This window comes from Puma concolor, chromosome E2 (assembly GCF_028749965.1).
Source record: "Puma concolor isolate L17-30 chromosome E2, mPumCon1.1.hap2, whole genome shotgun sequence".
Lineage (NCBI taxonomy): Eukaryota > Metazoa > Chordata > Mammalia > Carnivora > Felidae > Puma > Puma concolor.
In genome coordinates this window covers 1,308,412-1,329,061 of record NC_141681.1, presented here as the reverse complement: position 1 = coordinate 1,329,061, position 20,650 = coordinate 1,308,412, and the positions used below count along the sequence as shown (strand labels likewise).

Sequence of the window (20,650 nt, the reverse complement as noted above, 5' to 3'; positions counted from 1 at the left end):
TGCCCGGGACCAGGCCTGAACACGGCCCGGCGGGAGTGACACGCCAAGAGTGAGGCGGGGCTAGACGCGGGAGAAACTGGCTTGGTTTCAAGCCACCTTGGTTCCGATCATAAATTTCCACCGTCTCCGTCCGTCTGCCTCCAGCTTCTGATGTGCTGGGGAATGATCTGCTTTCTCCTTTTTCCCTTCCTACCATATTCTTCAAGCAGCAGACAGAAAAGGAGGCGAATAAATCCACATGCACGGACTGACATCTTTAAGAGAAAAAAACAAACCTGGTATTTCACGCCGCGAACCCTGCTGTGGGCCGTACAGATACGCTTCTCCGTACAGCCGCCGCCGAAGCTCAACTCTCAATATCCCACGGAAACGCAACTGCGTGATCAAACGGAGATGTGAAAGTGTCCTGAGAATAATCCCTCTTCTGTCCACTGAGGACTGAAGACAAGTCCACGTCTTTCTGCACAGGTACTGACCCCCACGCGGCAAAGGGGTGGAAGAAAGGAAGGAGGTGAAGGCAGGGAGGGCCTGCATCACGTGTCCTGAGAAAGGCGCCACGGGTGTGCTCTAGGACGCTGACCTCAGGACGCAGACACCGTGTGAGACTGAGCACTCATGTTCGTGGGCAGCTAAGTGCATTTTGCTGAAGCAACATCCAAGTTCCTAAGCGGACAGAAACCAACACCCATGAACTCCAACACTGTTTTACAGGCCCAGCTATTCAAATGCATTTGTGGCAAATGCTTTCAAAGTAAAAACAACTCAGATTTGTCTTTCTAGGTGACCGTGCCCTTGTGTGTAGGCTGGGGGGAGGAGGGGAGTGGGGGAGACCCTGGCAGTGGAGGGACACCCGTGAGAAAACGCAAAGAAGCCGGCCAGCTGCGGCCCGAGGAAGAGTACTGCAGGGGTCTATGTGGTCCCCTCCCAGGGAAAACGGACAGAGAATCTCGCTCCCGAAGACTCGCTGTTCTGCCCCTTGGAGAGCTCCTCGAGCTCTGGGAAAGGAGCCCCGTGCTGCGAAGCGTCTCCCCACTCCTCCTCGGCCTCTCTGCCGGGTTCCCTGTCCAACGTGCTTCGTGCTCCTCTGCTGGCTGCTGGCAACAGGAGGCTGCGTTCCGTGTTCCAAAGACCGGGGCGAGCTGGCGGCATGGAGGGAACGGAGGCCCTGGATGCTGCCGGCCGGGGAGAGCGCAGGAGCCACACCATCCACCGCTTGGTGGCTCGAGGCCGCCTGTCTCAGCCTCCTTGCCTGTCCGCCGGAAGGCTGGGGAGCACGGTTGAGTGCTCCCCACCCTGGAAGCTGTACCGGGTGACGGTGCCCCCCTTCAATCCGTGTCTGGGATTTAACGATCCATTTCAAATTACATCTGCACAGCACTTTACTTTCAAACGTTATTTTATTTAGAGCCCCTGAGTAGTTTCAGTTGAACAGATGGCATTATTTCCACTTTACAAACAAGACAGGAGCTGAGGCGATCTGAGACACACTGTCACGGGGAGTGCCCGGCAGGCAGGACCCCCGACTGGGGACCCTCTCTCGGGGCCACAGGCCGGCTGGGGGTGAACGAGCTCCCAGGGAAAGACGGACAGATCTCATCCCCTTGGGGAAAAAAAAAAAAATCATTCCGTCTTTCACAATTACCCATGAATCAAGGAGTCTCACCTTCCACTGTGTACAAGCTGCCTCGGTCCTGAAGAAAACCCTGGGTGTTTCTCGGCAAACGGGCCTACGGAGGCTCAACGAGACCTAAGGACAAGCAGGGCCAGGCCAGCCTGCTCGCCTGGGGAAGCTGGCAGGGGCCGCCACACAGGCAGAGTTCCCAAGTGTCAGGGTTAAAAATGAGGACAGGAAAGATGACTTTGGGAGCAGCATCCCTCATCAGTAACAAATGAAAAGACAACGATGGACGAGGTAGGAAGTTGAACAACTTGAGAGTTTTTGTCTTCACCTTGAAGTAAACACCAAATTGCATTTTCTCTGGTTTTGCTATAAGACTTCTCGTGGAAAATACCACTGAAAAGAGACAGTGAGAACAAGTGAAAGTCAGAGGAAAAACCACACACACACACCATAATCCAAGCTAGAGTGACCAGGAACGTGAAGCCTGGCCCCGGGCAGCCTGCCAGGTGACCACACACACTGACAAGCTACTTGAAGCGAACACAGGTGTCAGCACCAGGGCATAGAACCCTGTCAAGGTGACCACGAAATGAAGGTGTATAATGGCCACATTTGTGGAGGAGGAAAAAATGAATAGGAAAAAACTCCAAAGACAAAAAAACAAAAAAGAGAGAGAGAGAGAGAGAGAGAGAGAGAGAGAGAGAAACACAAGTGAAAACAAACAGAAAGCCCAGTACAGTATGACACATGTTCACGGAGTCTGAAAGTAAGACGGCGAAGAAATCCAGTTAGGAGACAAAGTCCATCAGATGGGAACAGGAAAGCTGAGAATCAGCGAAGGAAATCTAACACAAAAATCTGGAAAGATTCCAAGAGGAGAGAAGAGATGAACCACGCAAATACTGAGCAGGGCAGAGGCTGCTGCCTTAGCATGGGCACAGGCTTGGGGCCAACGCACAGCCCAGGAGGCAAAGTCACGGAAACACGGCCAGAGGCCCCTTTCACAAGGAGAGGGTTCCAAACCTGTGCTCACGTGAAAAGCCTCCCCGGAAAGAGCAGGAGCTGACAGGGAAAATGGAGCTGGCACTACCAGAGGACAGGAGACGACCCCCCACCAAAAGTCAGAGTACACAAGATTCGTACACAGCAGTGAGCACACACGACACGTTCCGCCAACTCCCGTCAAGGACACAACAGACGGTCATGAGCACTGACCAGGCGCAGACCTACAGAGCACATCGAAACCCTCTGAAAGGATCACTTCTTGCCCCTCGGTGCAACTTAAGACACGGGAAGGCAGGACCAGGAAAGACCTTAACTCTGAGAATTAAGAAATGTGCTTCTAAGGACAAGGACCAAGGACAAACTCAGAGGAGTGGTGATTAAAAATCTTCAAAACAAGGAACGACGTAACGCTACACAGTAAATTTGGAAATCCAGGTAAAGTAGCTCTCAGAGGAAAATATACTTATTTCCAGAAGGCATCCCCAAAGAGGTTTTAAAAATCAGAATAGGGGCGCCTGGGTGGCTCAGTTAGTTGAACGTCCAACTTTGGCTCAGGTCACGATCTCGCAGTTCACGAGTTCAAGCCCCACGTCGGGCTCTGTGCTGACAGCTCGGAGCGTGGAGCCTGCTTCGGATTCTGTGTCTCCTCCTCTCTGCCCCTCCCCTGCTCACACTTGCTCTCTCTTTCTCTCTCAAAAAAATAAATAAACGTTAAAAAAAAATTCTTTTTATATCACAATGGGCAGGGGGGGGGCACCTGGATGGCTCAGTTGGTTAAGCGTCCAGCTTCGACTCGGGTCATGATCTCAGTTTGGAAGTTTGAGCCCCACGTCGGGCTCTGAGCTGACAGCACACAGAGCCTGCCTGGGATTCTCTTTCTCCCTCTCTCTCTCTGCTTCACCCCCACCCCGCTTGTGCTCTCCCCCCCCCTCAAAATAAATAAATATAAAACAAAAATCAGAATATATCCAAAAACATAAAAGGAAAATATGATGAGGAACACAAAATAAAACACATAATAGAGACCGAACAAAGTAAAGACAGATTTTTATTTTAATGATCCATAAAATAGCCGAGCTGAAGTAGACAGGACAAGCTAAATGGTGGAATAGGACAGTAATGAGGCAAGTCAGAAAGGAAGGACTTTCTGGTCAGCGGGAGGGAAAGCAGAGGGTGAAAAGAAGTGGCTGGCCTACCGGAGGTGACCGTGGGCCACACTCGGGCCAGACCCTGGCTGGGGCTAAACAATGGACCCACAGAACGCCTCTCCACACCGGAATATCAGAGGGGATAGGAAAGTGACAGGGTTTTATAAAACTAATAAATACACATCATACATTCAAGTGAATGAGGATCCATAGACACACATACGCTAAATAGGCAACATGTACTAAGATTTACTGCAGGAATCGGGTTCCAGGGCTCTGAGGGCAGGTGGGGCACGGCTCGTCTCAAGGTCTCTCGGCAGGTGGAATCCAGCCGCTCACACTCCCTGGGCTGACCGTGGTCTGTAAACACACGGGCAGATCCCTTCACGGGGACACCTAAGCCAGAGTCTGAGGAACAGCACAGCCGCCTACCCCAGGTGACCCACCACACACATGTACACATACATGCAAGGAAACACCGCAGAGAAAGGTTTCTGGGCAGTGAAAATGTCATGTTTTAGGTTTTACCTTTGGCCGTGTTTCCTAATTTTCCAAAACGTGGAGTACTGCTTCAACAATAAAGGTTATTTTTAAAAAGAGGAAACAGGTGACCATGAACAAGCCCGCCTTATCACTGCTATTAGGAAAAGAGTATTCAGTGATTCGCCTGCAAGCATGAGGCCAGTCAGCTGCAGGTGTCTCCTAAAAGGTCTGCTGCCAGACTGAGGAAGTGCCCTTGCGTTTGCAGAGTTTTATCATAAATGGGCATGAGATTTTGTCAAATGCTTTTTTTTTTTTTTTTTTTTTTGCGGGGCGGGGCAATCTTTAGAGACAATCTCATGGTTTTTCTCTTTTATTATGTCAATATGGTATATTACATTGGTTTTTGAATGTTAAACCAAATTTGAATTCTGAGATAAATCCACTTGTCATGAAGTAGGACTACCCTTTTGTGTTGCTAAATTTGCTACAAAGTAAGGACTTTTACAGCCACATTTGTGTGGACGTGGGCCTACACCTTCTTGTCCCGTCCTCTCTCTCTGTGCACACCCTCCCGTGCTGTGGAGGACCTGAGTATAACTGGCATCCCTTTCCTTCTTTAATGGATGGTATAAATCAACAGTGAGGCCAGGTGGGACTAGAGGTTTCTACGTGTCAAGAACTACAATTAAATATTCAATTTCTTTAATAGATACAGGGCTACTCAGGTGATCTATTTCTTCTTGAGTGAGCTTAGGTAATTTGTGTCTTGTAAGGAATTCATTCATTTCATCTAAATTGTCAAATTTATTGACATAAAGTTAATAAAATTCCTTTATCCCTTTAATGGCTATAGGATCATCGTGATAGTCCCTCTCTCATACCTGCGCCTGAAAAATTTGTCTTTTTTTCCCCTGATTTGTTTGGCTAAATGTCGATCAGTTTTATTTATCTTTTCAAAGAACCAACTTTGGAGTTCATTAATTTTTCTCTATTGCTTTTTTAAAAACTATCATTTTGATAGATGAAATAAGCAGAAGACATTCCACTCCCATTCATGTGAAAAAGTGAGCACACTAAGACAGAAAGACTTCGTCAACCTAATAAAGGCAATCTACTGAAACTCAGGAGGTGAGGACTTCACAGCGAAAGATGAAGCCTTCCCTCTCAGACTGAACAAGGCAAGAAAGCCCACTCTCAACACTTCTGTCCAGCATGCAGGACCCGGACGGTGCAGTAAGACAAGAAAGAAACGGGTACACAGAATGGGAAAAGGAAATGTGTCTTTACTCACATTGGCACAAACATCTATGTAGAGCATTCTACAAAATCTATTTTTTAAAAAACTACAAGAAGTAACATTTGGCAAAGTTCCAAGATGTGTCCCTATTTTAAAATATGAATTGTATTTCAGGACACCTGGGTGGCTCAGTCAGTTAAGCGTCCGACTTTGGCTCGGGTCAGGATCTCGTGGTTTGTGAGTTCAAGCCCCGAACCTGGCTCTGTGCTGACAGCTCAGAGCCTGAAGCCTGCCTGGGATTCTGTGTCTCCCTCTCTCTCTGCTCCTCCCCTGCTCATGCTCTCTGTCTCTCAAAAATGAATAAATGTTTTTAAAAAAAATTGAAATATCAATTGTATCTCTATGCATCACCAACAAACAAGAGGACACCGAAATTGAAAAAACAATACATTCAGGCGCTGGCTCAGTCGGTTGAGCATCCGACGCTTGATTTTGGCTCAGGTCATGATCTCACAGTTGTGGGACTGAGCCTCATGTTGGGCTCTGCGCTGAGCCAGGGGCCTGCTTGGGATTCTCTCTCTCTGCCCCTCCCCTACTCACGCTTGTTCACGTGTGCGCTCTCTCTCAAAATAAATAAACTTCAAAGGAAAAAAACACAATACACTGAGTAATGTGCCAAACTGCTGAATCACTATACTGTATACATGAAAGTAGTATAACACTGTAATTAAAAAAAATACGGTCACAACGGCACCCCCGAAATGAATTACGTAGGGATGGGATGTGTGCAAGACCTCCCTCAATACACATAAGATTCCCTGCTAACGTGCCAGTTCTCTCCAAATTAATTTACAGATTCAACACCATCTCAATCAAATTCCCATCTCCTTTTCGTAGTACATGACGAGCAGATTCTGAAGTATACCATGCAAATGAAGGCCCACATGGGAAGCCGGACCCTACGGTTCCAGACTTCCTATGAGGCTACAGTAATCAAGACAGCGTGACACTGACACGCAGACCGATGGAAGAGAACAGAGTCCAGAAACAGACTCTCACATACATACACACTCTTCTCAAGAAAAGTAAAGCAACTGAGCGGGAAACGGGGAAACCATAATCTCGTCAGCAGGTGGAGCTGGAATAACTTGGATGCCCCCACGCAGAAGCAGCAGGGCGAGGAGGCTTTAACCTTGCCTCACACGAAAATGATCTCAAAACGGATTAGAAAACTGAATCCAAGAACCAGAACTACATAACTTCTAGAAAATGTAATAGAAAATTTTTGTGACGTTAGGTCAGACAAAAAGTGGAAAGCAGCTAAGAAAAAACACCTGTCGGACTTCACTAAAAACTTGTGCCCTTCAAAGACACTGAATTAAATGAAAAGTCAAGCCACAAACTGGGAGAAAGTATTTGCACAAGAAAAATCTGGTGATGCACTTGTGTCTGAAATACATAAAGAACGCTCAGTAACATTTTATTAAATAGACAAAAATAAATAAATATGCATGGATACTTCACCAAACAAGATATACAGATGATCCCCCCCACCCCGCCCCGCAAAACCAAAAAATAACCTGCAACATTTGTCATTAGGGAAGGGAAAGAAGTCCACAAGGGACACCACTAGAAATCCACTTAGAACGGCCAGATTACAGAGACTAACCACACCAGGGACAGTGAGGAAACACAGCCAATGGACTCTCATTCACCCTCGGTGGGATCAAGGTATTTCGTGTACAGTCACTTTGAAACAGTTTGGCAGGTTCCTAAAAAACTAAACGTTTCCCTGCCATGTGATCCAGAAATCCCAGTCCCAAGTATTTGCCAGAGAGAAAGTAAAGCGTAGAGCCACGTACAGTGCTTTGTATGTAATTATTCATAGCAGCTTTTTTGTAATAGCTAAAAATTGGAAACGGTGCAAATGTCTATCAACTACTGATTAGACAAACGTGTGACATATGCATCCAACGGCAGAGTGTGCTAAGTGAAAGAAACCATTCATATTATATTGTAGAAAAAGAAAGCCTACAACGACAAGGTCCAGCAGTGGTGCCCTGGGTCCACGGACCCAGGAAGGTGTTGGCTACAAACAGGCACTTTCCAGGGCGATGGAGAAGTTTTATGTCACGGCTGTGGTGGTGGGAACAGGACTCACTGGTGTTAAAACCTACCACGCTCTACACTTTGCGTATGAAACCGTTGCATTTCGTAACACTTAAGTTATGTCTCCATAAAGCTCCCAGAAAGAGGGGCTGAGGAGGTAAGAGCGACAAGGAGGACCGTCTCTTTAAGAGGACTTCTGCCATAAGGGGAGCAAAGAAATGGGGGGGCAGCTGGTGGTAAAAGGGGGATTGGGGTTTTTTTTTGGAAAGAAGGGGGCACCTCACACTCACCCCTCCAAAAGCAAGTCTGGGGGAGAGGAGTCGGGAAGGGAGGTACTCGTGCCCTGTGGGGCAGCGGCTGCGGCAGGAGCAGGCAAAGGGCAACTCCGGTGCGTGCCGGGCGCACGGACGGCCAACAGGACGTGCGCCCGGCTTCTCTAGAAGGATTTGTCAGCGCGGTTCCCGTGGCCACGTCAGCTGGGCCGGAGGCTGGCTGACCAGCGCAGAGCTGGGAAGGGGCCACCTGCTCACGACCAAGTTAAACAGCTGATCCTCGTTTGTAGGCAGACGTGGTCCCCGCTCACACAGGGTCACGCCCGACTTTCTAATGAAGCGTCTGATAGACTCTCTTGAATGTGTCTCTAAGTTGAACCCTGGACATCTGGGTTCTCTGTTTTTGCCATTATAAACAATACTCCATGGACATCCTTATTCTTGTTATGTGTCCATAGGTACACGTGCCCCTGAGCACCACACGGTATGGGATTCCATGACAGGAAATGTCCAGAAAAGGCAAAGCCATAGGGACAGAAAGTAGGTGGGTGGCCTGCTCAGGGTGGGGAGGGGGTGAGCAGTGCTGGCCACAGGCCACGGGTTTCTTTCCGAGGGGACGAAAGCACCGTGAAGCGGAGTGTGAGTGGGGTGTGGTGTTATCTGCGAACCCACGGAAGACCCTCAACGGGGCTACTGTGCAGTATGCAGGGGGGATTTCAACAAGGCTGACACCTGCTTCCAACAGCCTGGACTGTGGTTGGAAGGACCGGGCGTCACGATGGCGGGGGGGGGGGGGGGGGCCGGCACGTGCCACACCCAAGCCAGGGTCAAAGCCAGGTGTCCAGACCCAGCAAAGGTCTTTTCCACCTCTTCCCGGCAGGCAGCACACCTCGGCGTGGCCCCAGAGAAACGTGCTCATTCTGTGGTCAGTGGGACACCTCCTGGGCACAGAGGGGGCATGTCAAGGAAGCTTCTGCACTGTCAGGCCGCTTGGCAAACGCCACTCCAGGAGCAGCCGCACCTCCCTCCTGTGCAGCCCCCACGTCCTCGGGAGGCCCGTGGCCGCCTCTCGCCCAGTCGCGCCCAGGCTTCGGCAGAAAAGCGTCCTGGGGCCCTGGTCAACGTGGCTTCCACCTGCTCCTGGGAACGTGTGTCGCCAGCCTGCACGTGGCGCTGTCCTCACGACCACGGCGCCTCCAGCACCACCTCTGCCACCGTCTCTTCCGCGCAGTGGCACGTTTCGGCAAAGGGACCATTACACCGATACTGTTTTTAAAGTCACATATTTCATGAAAGGGGTATACATTTTAAAGATCTAAATATTAACTGTACAGGGTCTATTTTGTTCATCCTAACATGGATGTAAAATTGTAACACAAGGCAAAGGCTGTCAGGAAAAGTCATCACAAATGAACACTGTCCAGGCAAATGGATGGACCCAGTCGCGTATTTATATAATGTCACATTTCCAAGAAACAGACCCCCAGACGTGACACTACAGCCCTCAGCACGGAGACACCAAACATGAGACCAGCCACTGAGGGGGAGGCAGGGACTACCCGCGCCTGGGGCAGCAGGCCGTGTGGCGCAGAGCTGGGGCGGGGAAGCCCCGCGCCGGCCCAGCGGCACCCCTGCCAGGGCCCCGGCCGTCCGCTCGGCCAGCAGCGTCACTTTAGTGCACGGGGCAGGGCGGAGGGTGTTGGAAGCACTGTGGCTCCTTCCGAGGCACAAGTCTTCACAAAGCGGTCCTACATGTGAGAAACGCTGCATTAGGAAAACAAATGTCCTCGGGGCACCTGGGGAGCTCAGCTGGTTAAGCGTCTACCTTCGGCTCAGGTCGTGATCTCACCGTTTGGGAGCTGGAGCCCCGTGTCAGGCTCTCTGCCGACAGCGCAAAGCCTGCTTGAGATCGTCTGTCCCCCCACCCCTGCCCGCCCCTCCCCCTCCCTCCCTCTCTCAAAAATAAACTTAAAAAATTTTTAAAAAGAAAGAAGAGGGGCGCCTGGGTGGCGCAGTCGGTTAAGCGTCCGACTTCAGCCAGGTCACGATCTCGCGGTCCGTGAGTTCGAGCCCCGCGTCGGGCTCTGGGCTGATGGCTCGGAGCCTGGAGCCTGTTTCCGATTCTGTGTCTCCCTCTCTCTCTGCCCCTCCCCCGTTCATGCTCTGTTTCTCTCTGTCCCACAAATAAATAAATGTTGAAAAAAAAAAATTAAAAAAAAAAAAAAAAAAAAAAAAGAAAGAAGAAAACGGTCCTTGTTGAAGCACAGTGTCTCACCCTGCAACTCGAAAAGCCTCCTCTTCCTCCTCACTCTCGATTTGAGAAAGGATGCTCCGAGACCATCAATATTCTCCCCAAGTACAATCTCAGGGAGCAGCGCCATGTGAAGCTGGCCAGTCACCTGCACCGGCAACCCCACGGCAGGCAAAACGTGGGGACCCTCACGAGGCCAGGAGATGTCAAGGGGTGCCGAGCGGTCCCCTGCTCCTCCCAGATGGGCCCTGGCGAGGCTGCGGCCACCAGACGCGGTTCCCTGTGGACGCTGGATCATCAAAGTGTGCGGAGGATGCCGTGCTGCTCTGCAACGTCCTGTGCTGAAAAAGAGTCCCCCCCCCCCCCCCAGCAAAAGAAAGAGTCCCCAGAGGCGGAGGGGGGCAGGGGCAGACCCTCCAAGCCCAAGGAGGGGCTCATGGTGACGTGCCGGACACGCGTGAGGATCTAAGGAACTACTGGAACAACAGGTGTTTTTACCCAAAAAAACATCGGAAAAGGTCGAGATGTTGCCAAGTCTTCCCACACAGACAGTCGCGGGTCTCAGGAGGGGAAGGGGCAGGGGACCCTTGTCCCTGTGCCACCACCCCCTGGCCCCCAGATGTCCCTGTAAGGGCCGAAGACACGGGAGCCATCATCCCAGACTACCTTCTCATCAGCCAGGCTGTTTTGCTTAAAAGATCCAATCAGGGTTAACAAGAATTCTGTGAAAAAATGTCAAATTATCACCCGTGATGAGCTTCGCCTCAGTACAAGCTCTGTGTGCTGCTTCTGAAAGCTTTCTTTTCCAGCTACGACAATAAACTCAGAACCAGACCCACTAATCACAAGTGTTATACGTAACAAGATGTTTTAAAAACAGAAGTTTTGGGGCGCCTGGGTGGCACAGTCGGTTAAGCGTCCGACTTCAGCCAGGTCACGATCTCGCGGTCCATGAGTTCAAGCCCCGCGTCAGGCTCTGGGCTGATGGCTCAGAGCCTGGAGCCTGTTTCCGATTCTGTGTCTCCCTCTCTCTGCCCCTCCCCCGTTCATGCTCTGTCTCTCTCTGTCCCAAAAATAAATAAACGTTGAAAAAAAAAAAAAATTTAAAAAAAGTTATTTATTACTGATTCTCGACAGTCCAAAGGAGACATCTTTTGTCAAGGGAGTAAAGGGGAAAGTTCCCTTTGTGACAGGTGTCTTTCTCTGTCATCACTAAATGAGGGACGCTGGACAGCAGCTGGCCGTGCCATGCGGCCGGATGCACACACTACTGGCTCCGCCAGCAGCTCTTTCAGAAGGTTCTAGTCCAATTCTATGGACCCCCTGAAAGGATGGAGCTCCTCCCCCAGGAGACTCGGGGCTGGTGGGGTCAGCTCCTGGCCAACCCCAACTGTCATGGGGATCAGCGGGCTGCTCCCTCAGGACGACAGATTCCACTGCTGACAGTCCAACATCCACGTTTGACACCTTTTATTCTAGAAACATACTGCAAGATAACCCAAGGGCAGAGATGGGAGTGAGGATGAGGATGTGGGAATAACGACGGGGGCGGGTGGTGGGCGGAAGGTGACGGGAGTGGTGCTGCAATGAGCCTACGTGCACGCGCCTCCGAAGGGCAGGGCGGGTGCCGGGATGGACAGTCTTTGTCTACCGAGGACTCCTCTCCGACCAACAGCCCTGCTGGTGAGGGCAGCACCGTGCTATGAAGGAAGAGAGAGAAACCGATGACCACGTGTCCTGACTGGCTGGCATCTCGGGGGGCACCGAGCAGCAGGCCAGGCAGGGTGAGGACAGACACGAGTCCCGTGCAGGGCCGACAGGAATGTAAAGTGGTGCAGCTGCCACCGAAACATCACGGCGGATCCTCAACAAAGTGAGTATGAAACTATGCCAGTAGGTCCCGCAATCCCCCTTCTGGGAACACACCCCAAAGAAATGAACGCAGGGTCTCAAAGAGATGTCTGCACACGCACAGTCACATCAGCGTTACTCACGACAGCCAAGACATGGAAGCAACCCAACCATCCATCCACAGATGAATGGATAAAGATGCTGTGTTTACACACAATGGGGTGTTATTCAGCCTGCAAAGGAAAGGATATCCTGACACCTGCTTTAACAAGGATGAAACTTACGGACATCATGCTCAGTGGCATGAGCCAGATAAAAACAAATACTGCGTGATTCCACTTCTTTTTTTAGTATTTATTTTTGAGAGAGTGCGCGTGTGTGCATGTGCTCACAAGCAGGGGAGGCAGAGAGAATTTCAAGCAGACTCTGTGCTGTGAGCGTGGAACCTGACATGGGGCTCGAATTCACCAAACCATGAGATCATGACCTGAGCCAAAATCAAGAGTCAGACACTCAACCGACTGAACCCCCCAGGCGCCCCTGTGTGATTCCACTTCTAAGAGGCCCCTAGAGGAATCAGATCCATACAGACAAGACAGAGATGGGGTGACAACAGGCCATTCATGATTGAGGCCATCACAGCCCATCCCGACCGGGCCTCCTTCCCCCGACAGGATAACCCCCTCCTGGCCTGGCCTCCCCTCGGCCCTATCAGAGCAGGAGAAGCGCCCACACCGCGGCCCTGGGGCCCCAGGCTCCCAGCAAGCCAAGAGGGGGCTGTGCCCGTCACACAGTAAACCAGGGGACCTTGCTGCTGGAGAGGAGCAACGGCGGGCCGCTGTGCTCAGCCCCTCCCGGACCACCCTTCCCTGGAGTGCCCAAAGCAATGCTCAGGAGCAGAGTGGTTTCCGCCTGGATGTGGGGGTTTAGGAGGGGAGCTTCTGGACCAGGGGCCGCAGGTGAGCAGGTCAGAGGACAGAACATGGAGCATGCAAGCCAAGCAGAGTTCAAGGCGGGGGGTGGGGGAGGGACCTGGGAGAGGCACTGCCACCCTCCACTCCTGCAGGCCTGCTGCCAGGACACCCACCTCTCCAGGCGGCCGGAGCGCGGGCTGCTCCGTTCAGGGAACACCTTTCCTTTCTCTTGGCCTTTCTTGTAAACAACGCTAGGATCAAAGGGATGAAAGTATGAAGTCCTTCAAAACACAAACCAGGTGCCATCACTGCACTCACTTTCTGAAAGCTGTCCTTAAAAACCGTTCTGTGAGCACGACCTTTTCCTTTAATGAAACCACTTCTCACTATCACGGGGCCTCCCGGGACTCCTCCAGGCCACACACTGCAGGTTCTACGTCCCCAAGCACCACCAGCAGCATCCACATGTACAGCCTGAGGACCCAGAGAGACTGGCTCCCTCACTGGTTTTAACAATGGAGAAACGAGGGGCGCCTGGGTCATGGCTCAGTCGGTTAAGAGTCTGACTTCAGCTCAGGTCATGATCTCAAGGTCCACGAGTTCAAGCCCCGTGTCGGGCTCTGTGCTGACAGCTCAAGAGCCTGGAGCCTGCTTCAGATCTGTGTCTCCCTGTCTCTGCTCCTCCCCTGCTTGTGCTCTGTCTCTCTCACTCTCAAAAACTCAGTAAATGTTTAAAAAAAAAAAAGACAGACAATGGAGAAACTGAGACCGCAGATGCAACTTTTAACACAACGTTATGGTCAAAGGTGTGGCCATTTCCAAGGCCAGGGCTGCAGCGTGCGCCCTTACGGCCCTGACCTTCATGAGCAGTGCAGACAGGGAGCCGCTAGGCGAGCCCTGCCCCGTGCAGCCCACGGCAGGTGCACACCCCTAGCAGGACCGAGTGTCTACGTGTGTGAGTGCGCACAGCTCAGCAGCAGGGCCAAGAGCAACGCAGATGATGTCTTTGCTACCGGAACCCAATGTGCACAGCAGGTTACTCATCACACATGGGAACGACCCCTGCACGGCCTTCCCCCTTCATGGTTACACGGGCCTTACTCACAGGTTCTGTTCAAAGTGGGTTCAGAAAAATAAAGAACACACACAAAACCCAAACTTTTGAGCTAAGATTTTGCCATCTGGCCAACAGGAAATCTACACATATATTCTCCAAAGGAAGGAGCCAGGCGGTTCCAGAGGTTTCCTTGCTGGGAGGCCAGCCCCAGTGACTCTGAGCTGGCTCTGTAAACAATGCACACTCGTCCAGCACGCATCCTGGCATCCGGAAAGAAAACTCGTGTCTTGGAGATTACATATACTCCCAAGCCAGAGAAGGTGAAATGGAGAGTAGGCCACTGGCAGAGGGCCATGTCTTCCGTCACCTTCACCACGGCTTCGACGGCCCTGACCCAGGGCGCCTCCTGCAGCCAACCACAGAGAGGGTTCCACAGCCACCAGCGTGCTGTCCTGGGCCGGGACGGCCCTTGTGGCAGACAGCAGAGGGCCACGCGACAGTCACGGGACATCATTCACCTTGTGCCAGTAACCCTCACATATCTCACTTCAAGACTCAGTTTCAGGGGTGTCTGGGTGTCTCAGTCAGTTGAGCATCTGACTCTTCATCTCGGCTCAGGTCATGATCTCAGGTTTCTGGGTTCAAACCTCACATCGGGCTCTGCACTGACAGCATGGGGCCTGCTTGGGAATCTCTCTCTCTGCCCCTCCTCTGCTTGTGCTCTCTCTCAAAATAAATAAAATTTTTAAAAGAAGATTCAGTTTCAGCTTTAGTGTTTTGTTTTTTGGCTTAAGATTCTGCAACGTTACTCATTGCCATTTTAATGTCTGTTAGTAAAGGACACCTAGTTCAGTAAAGACCCAGATGCCATCAACTGCATCTTGTGACAGAGGGTTCAAATATGACACAGGAGACTGGTGGCTTCAGCCCTGCCCACTCGGCCCAAGTGAAGCCACAGGCGGAAGTGATGTCACTCTGCTGGACCATCACCAGTCGGCCCACGAAGGAGAAGGGCATCGACACCATCAGGCCCCAGTCCTTTGCCCGGAGCCCGTTTCTGCCACATCTACGTTACCAGTTACTTACTGAGCAAAGCTGTCCTCTGCTTCAAAACATTCCAGAGACTTTAGCCAATCACTGCCAATGTCCTCATCTAAAGGATGGCTCCAGGAAACAATCTCAAAAGCGAGACCACAGACGTCCCCCCTTGTCCTCCACACATGACGGGTGTCTCTACAAACCAATGCCCGATGCAGATAGCTCAAGAATCCGGTTTTATTTTTCGTGAAGACCAAATCAGATCCCCACGGAAGCCACTTTCCATACGCTCCAACTGCTGCAACCACACAGCGAGAGGGTGACTCCTCGGACCCAGCAGAGTCCCTGGGCTGTGCCTGGCAGCAGCCACGGGCCTCTCGTTCAGCTCCTGCCTCTTTGCCGAGGTCTGGCTTTCTCGGCTGTTCTGGCTAATCCTATGCTCTGAGCCTTGGCTGCTGGCCACAGCAGTTATTAATGGCACTTGAGATTCTTCCACGCCTGCCTCTCTGCCTTCTCCACACGGAACCTGCAGCTGGAATCTGACTCCCAGACACTCCGCACCTGCAGCTGGAACCTGATTCCCTATGTGGCATCTTCACCTTCCTCCTCTAGAAGCAGCGTGAGATGCCCAAGTGACACAGAAGGGAAGAGACAGCGGCACTCACCAGACTCTATGTAAGAGCTACAAAACCTAAAAACAACAAATGTCACAGATACCAAAATTAGCATCACATATTTTAAGTTTGTTTGCTTACTTTGAGAGACATAGAGCAAGCCGGGGGCGGGGGGCGGGTAGAGAGACAGAATCCCAAGCAGGCTCTGTGCTGGCAGCACAGAGCCTGATGTGGGGCTCGAACTCACCAACCGTGAAATCATGACCTAAGCCACAAACAAGTCAGACGCTCAACCGACTGAACCAGCCGGGCGCCCCAGCCTGCATACATTTAATCGTTTGATAACATATTTGTAATGAATGGTATTTAAGTTACACGTGATGATATTATGCAGGATTGTATATCTTATATTCTAAAATATTTAAAAGATTCAAGGCCCACAGATCTATTTTCGTTACGTGCAATAACCAGTACTGGTTATTCAAGATCAACGTGCCCCTCTGAGTATGCTGCAAGCACAGCAAGAAAGTCAGGAGATGGGACGCTAGGGACAACACCGCTCCAGACGAAATCGACCACACAGGGCCTAGAATATACCCACCACTGACATCTGACAACTTCATCCTTGCACGCGGCTCCGTGTTCGTACGGGTGGGGTAAGGGGGCGACCAGGACAGAAGAGCAAAACGATTAGTGCCTACAAGAAAGACCTAAGGAGGGGGGTGCCTGGGTGGCTCAGCTGGTTGGGCGTCCAACTTCGGCTCAGGTCACGATGTCACAGTTTGTGGGTTCGAGCCCCGCATCAGGCTCTGTGCTGACCGCTGGCTCAGAGCCTGGAGCCTGCTTCAGATTCTGTGTCTCCTTCTCTCTCTGCCCGCCCCCCCCCCCCCCCCGCCACTCACGCTTTGTCTCACTCTGTTTCTCAAAAATAAATAAATGTAAAAAAAAAAAAAAAAAAAAAAAGAAAGAAAGAAAGAAGAAAGAAAGACCTAAGGAGCAAAACGCCCAGGTCATCCTGGCTCAAAAGCTCTCAGCTGTGAAGGGAGCCACAATCCGAGGGGCCTCCCCAGAGCTGTGAGGGGCTCCAGTGGCGGCAGGCCCTGCCCGTCCTACACTAGCCTCCGCAACGTCCCTGGAGAGACCTCCTGTCCCAATCCTCAGCTGTCCCCTCGGGGCTTCGCTGTTCTTCCACAGGGTCTGGAACCCTACTCCCGACACAGCTGGAGAGTCCTCTCAGCCACCCAACATCAGATCTCCCGACGGAAGCCCCGCAGCATCTCCACTCGCCCTCTTCCGGGAAGCCTGCATGGGTGGCAGGGAACAGGGGCACTCAGGGATGCAGGCCTCGCCACAGCTGCTGTATGAGGCGCTGGGAGGGAGCCACGGGAGCCTCGTCTACCTGCACTTCTCCGGGCCGTCACCAGAGCCTCGGGGCAGTGAGCCGGCCGTGCAGGCCCAGCGACCACAGGCCCTCCTGCGACTCTGAAATCAGGGCTTTCTACATCGTGTTCACGCTCCACGGGGGCACCGTGGAAACATGGACACGTGAGGTGTCCTGTGGTCACAGTACAATGTGACTCCGTCCACACGGTGTCGGCCAGTAAGCGCCACCACCAGAAGGCTCAGCCAGGCAGCACTAAGGGCAATGTCGCCCTGCACCTTAGAATCAAACCTGAAAGGGCCAGTTACGAAACGAAGTGCACAACAGGAAAGCCCAAACAACACGTAAACGTAACACAAATCAAAGCTGTTACTGGTGTTTATGAAAAACACACAGTACTCTCAAACTAAAGAATCCTGGTCAGAAATACTCAGATTTTCATTGCATTTTTTTCGTTCACTCTCTAATCCGAAGCATTCTCTAAATGGACCCTGTGACTGAACAGCACACACAAATTTGCTATCTATGCTTAAATGCCAGGCAAGGATTAGGATTTAGTCTTGCAAAGTTTTAAAGTATCTAAAGGAAACAACTTAGAGAGTTACAGTTCGCTGCCTACAATTTAGGAAAATCAACCCAAATTTCCTTCTCATTCTGTCAAATTCAGGTGCGATCTCTGTACCAAGACCAGCTCACCGCTCACACATGGCGCACACAGGACACACCCCTCCCGCGTGCACCGTGTGGACCAGATAATGAGCCACACAAGACCCCCGGCTCATCCCATCGTGCAGGAAGCCTCCTTCCCTGGTACCTCACGGGACACTCCTGAGTACAGCACTTCCAGCAGAGCTGTGCACGTTTCTAACCTCCCCTCCTCCACTCTGCCCTAACTCGGCACTGAACGTAAAGGAAGAACCTGGGAGTCCGCACAGCCCCCACATGGACACGGGCCCCTCCAGGCCCCTTGCAGGGAAGGAGGCACCGTATCACACCGCCTCCCTGCCACACTCAAAATGCTGGGCATGAACACAGCCCCCAGAAAAATATAACCAAACACTGAGTTCTTGTGAAATCTCTCAGCATGAACCAAAGTGAAAAACACCACGTTAATTTTCAAATTTTAGCACTGAAATGACATTCTAAGGCTTTTCCCAAACTTTGTGGAGGATGCCGTGAAACCTCTTTCAATAAATAACAAGTCTGAAAGCCAAGATAATCAAGATTCAGTAAAAGTGACACGAACCTCCCCTCCACTACCCCCTTCCTCGCTATATACACTGTCTGCAGTCCTAAGAAAGAGACTGTTAATTCTTTTTTAACAGCCCCAACCAGGAATGACAATTTTGTTGGCTGACTGAAGAGCTGAACTCTTAAAGTAGTTGAAAGATCGGGTACAAAGGGGAGCTCCAGAGTGGACCAGTGATTTTTGGAGAAAATATCTGTAAACTGAATTCCAGAAACGCCGGTTCCTACTTGACAATAACACATCCTTGTTAACCTTGTGACCTTCATGGATGTATGCTTAATTATGTAGAAGCATACCAAATAACTAAACATAAATGCAAAGTGTTTTTACAATATGTAAACACATAGGTAATGTTACATACATTCTCCAGTATCACTTACTTAATAACATTTCCATCTTAATTCGGCAGGTTTGGGGGCGCCTGGGTGGCTCGGTCGGTTAAGCGTCCGACTTCGGCTCAGGTCATGATCTCACGGTCCGTGAGTTCGAGCCCCGCGTCGGGCTCTGTGCTGACCACTCAGAACCTGCAGCCTGTTTCAGATTCTGTGTCGCCCTCTCTCTCTGCCCCTCCCCTCTTCATGCTCTGTCTCTCTCTGTCTCAAAAACAAACAAACGTTAAAAAAAAAAAACAAAACTGAATTTGGCAGGTTCGTAAAAGACCTGTGTTGAGTCCCAATGTTGGAGCCATGAAGCTCAGTTACTTACAAGAAAAATGCAAAACACAGAATATGTAAATACGCTTTGATCCAAAAGAGTCAGAACATCCATGTGGCCCCAGGGTGGGCTGAGCCTCACGGGCCGGTGAGGGGTGGAGGGGGGCTATCTCGACCGTGCTGGGGGACAATGTGCAGGGGACTCAAGCCCCTCAACGGCCCAGAGCCTGCTTGGGATTCATTCTCTCTCTCTCTCTCTCTCCCTTCCTCTGAAAATAACTAAATAAATACACTTTTCTTAGAAAGTGGGGTGCCTGGGTGGCGCAGTCGGTTAAGCGTCCAACTTCAGCCAGGTCATGATCTCGCGGTCCGTGGGTTCGAGCCCCGCGTCGGGCTCTGGGCTGATGGCTCAGAGCCTGGAGCCTGCTTCCCATTCTGTGTCTCCCTCTCTCTCTGCCCCTTCCCCGTTCATGCTCTGTCTCTCTCTGTCCCAAAAAAAAAAACAAAAAAAAAAAAAAAACAAAAAACGTTGAAAAAAAGAAAGTGGCTACAAGGCTTTCTGAAGCTTGCTTTCAAAAGCAACCCCCACACCCCCGTGCCCTACACCTAGAAGCAGGCAGGTGGGATCGCTGGAGGAAGGACCGTGCCCACAGAGACACTCGAGGATGGTGCTCAGGGAGAGACGTGCTCAACAGAAGTCACCTTTCGCGACAAACTGGCCTCCCTGACCCACCCCTCCTCCCCGCATCTGTCACGCGGCTGCTGGAATCCGCTCCAGGCATGGCTGTCAGAGGCATTTGAGGAGACGGCACCCGCCAGGGCTGGCTGTGCAGAGCCCGCCGGCCCAGGGTCCAGGAGGGCGGCCCCAGGAGAGGGCCAGACAGCAACTCCTTCGCAGGCTCTGCTGCTGGGAACAGCTCTTGAAGAACCTGAGAACCACCCTCGACAATCTGGTCGCACAAATACCGCCTGAAGTCTGCCAGCAGCTGGCCGGTTGGCCCAACCAGGGCACAGCCCTGATCCCTCACTGTGGCCGTCCCCTGCCTCTCTCTGTCCCTCCATCCGGAGACTGCCTCTCTGCGCTGCGTCGACAAGGAGGAGCAGGGACAGTGAGACCACACAGGCCTGTGTGTGCTCACATGCCCGGTGTCAGCAACTCACCCAGCTCGGAGTGCCCGAGCCTGTGGCCTTGATGTCGTCATGGCATGCAGCAATGCCCCACGGGTCCCTGGCTCTGCCCCCTGCAGACAACCCCCCCCCCAGCTTCCCTCAAGGCCAAACCTAAAGCTACTTCCAAAGCACCCCCCCCTCCCCCCCCACCACCCCGGACTCCCTACAAATGCACAGCTGCCCACGGCAACCTGCAGTGGCCCGGGGTGCCCTTCAGCCCTGCTCCTCTGCCCTGGCCCCTCCCCAGCCTGGTAAGTCTGCCTGCCTCTCGGGCCTACGGCAGGCAGCGCTGCAGTGTGCCCGTGGCCCCGGGCCGGGTGCCACAGCCATCGTCCTCATCACGTCCAGTGAGCACTGCCTCTGTGTGTGCTGCTGCCTCTCCCAAAGGTGGGGGCCCTGCCCTGACGTGGGCAGGCACCCCCTTTTCGAGTCCCAAGGTAAGTGCTTGGGAAAGGGGCTCATGCTTAGAAACGCCTCCTGGATACACACACCGAATTCTGGGTTAAAACCAGTTACGTCTGAGGAAAACAACATTACAACGGTAATTCAAAGCGAAAGATCCCTCTTAAACTATCTCTTTGTTTTACGAAATACCGA

The 20,650-nt window shown here is 51.8% G+C and overlaps 1 protein-coding gene across 22 annotated transcripts in view; it reads right to left on the bottom strand.

Moving 5' to 3' along the window:
* ANKRD11 (ankyrin repeat domain 11) overlaps positions 1-20,650 on the bottom strand; it is a 181,286-nt gene that overhangs the window by 56,156 nt on the left and 104,480 nt on the right. The window contains exon 1 of one of the 22 annotated variants that reach the window (XM_086688613.1): positions 18,611-18,633. The exons of 20 other annotated variants lie outside the window; for them this stretch is intronic. The gene's annotated coding sequence lies outside the window, so the exon portion shown is untranslated. Of the gene's footprint in view, positions 1-10,150; positions 10,971-18,610; positions 18,634-20,650 lie in introns of those variants that run through there. One more of the 22 variants, XM_086688612.1, reaches the window with a different exon arrangement.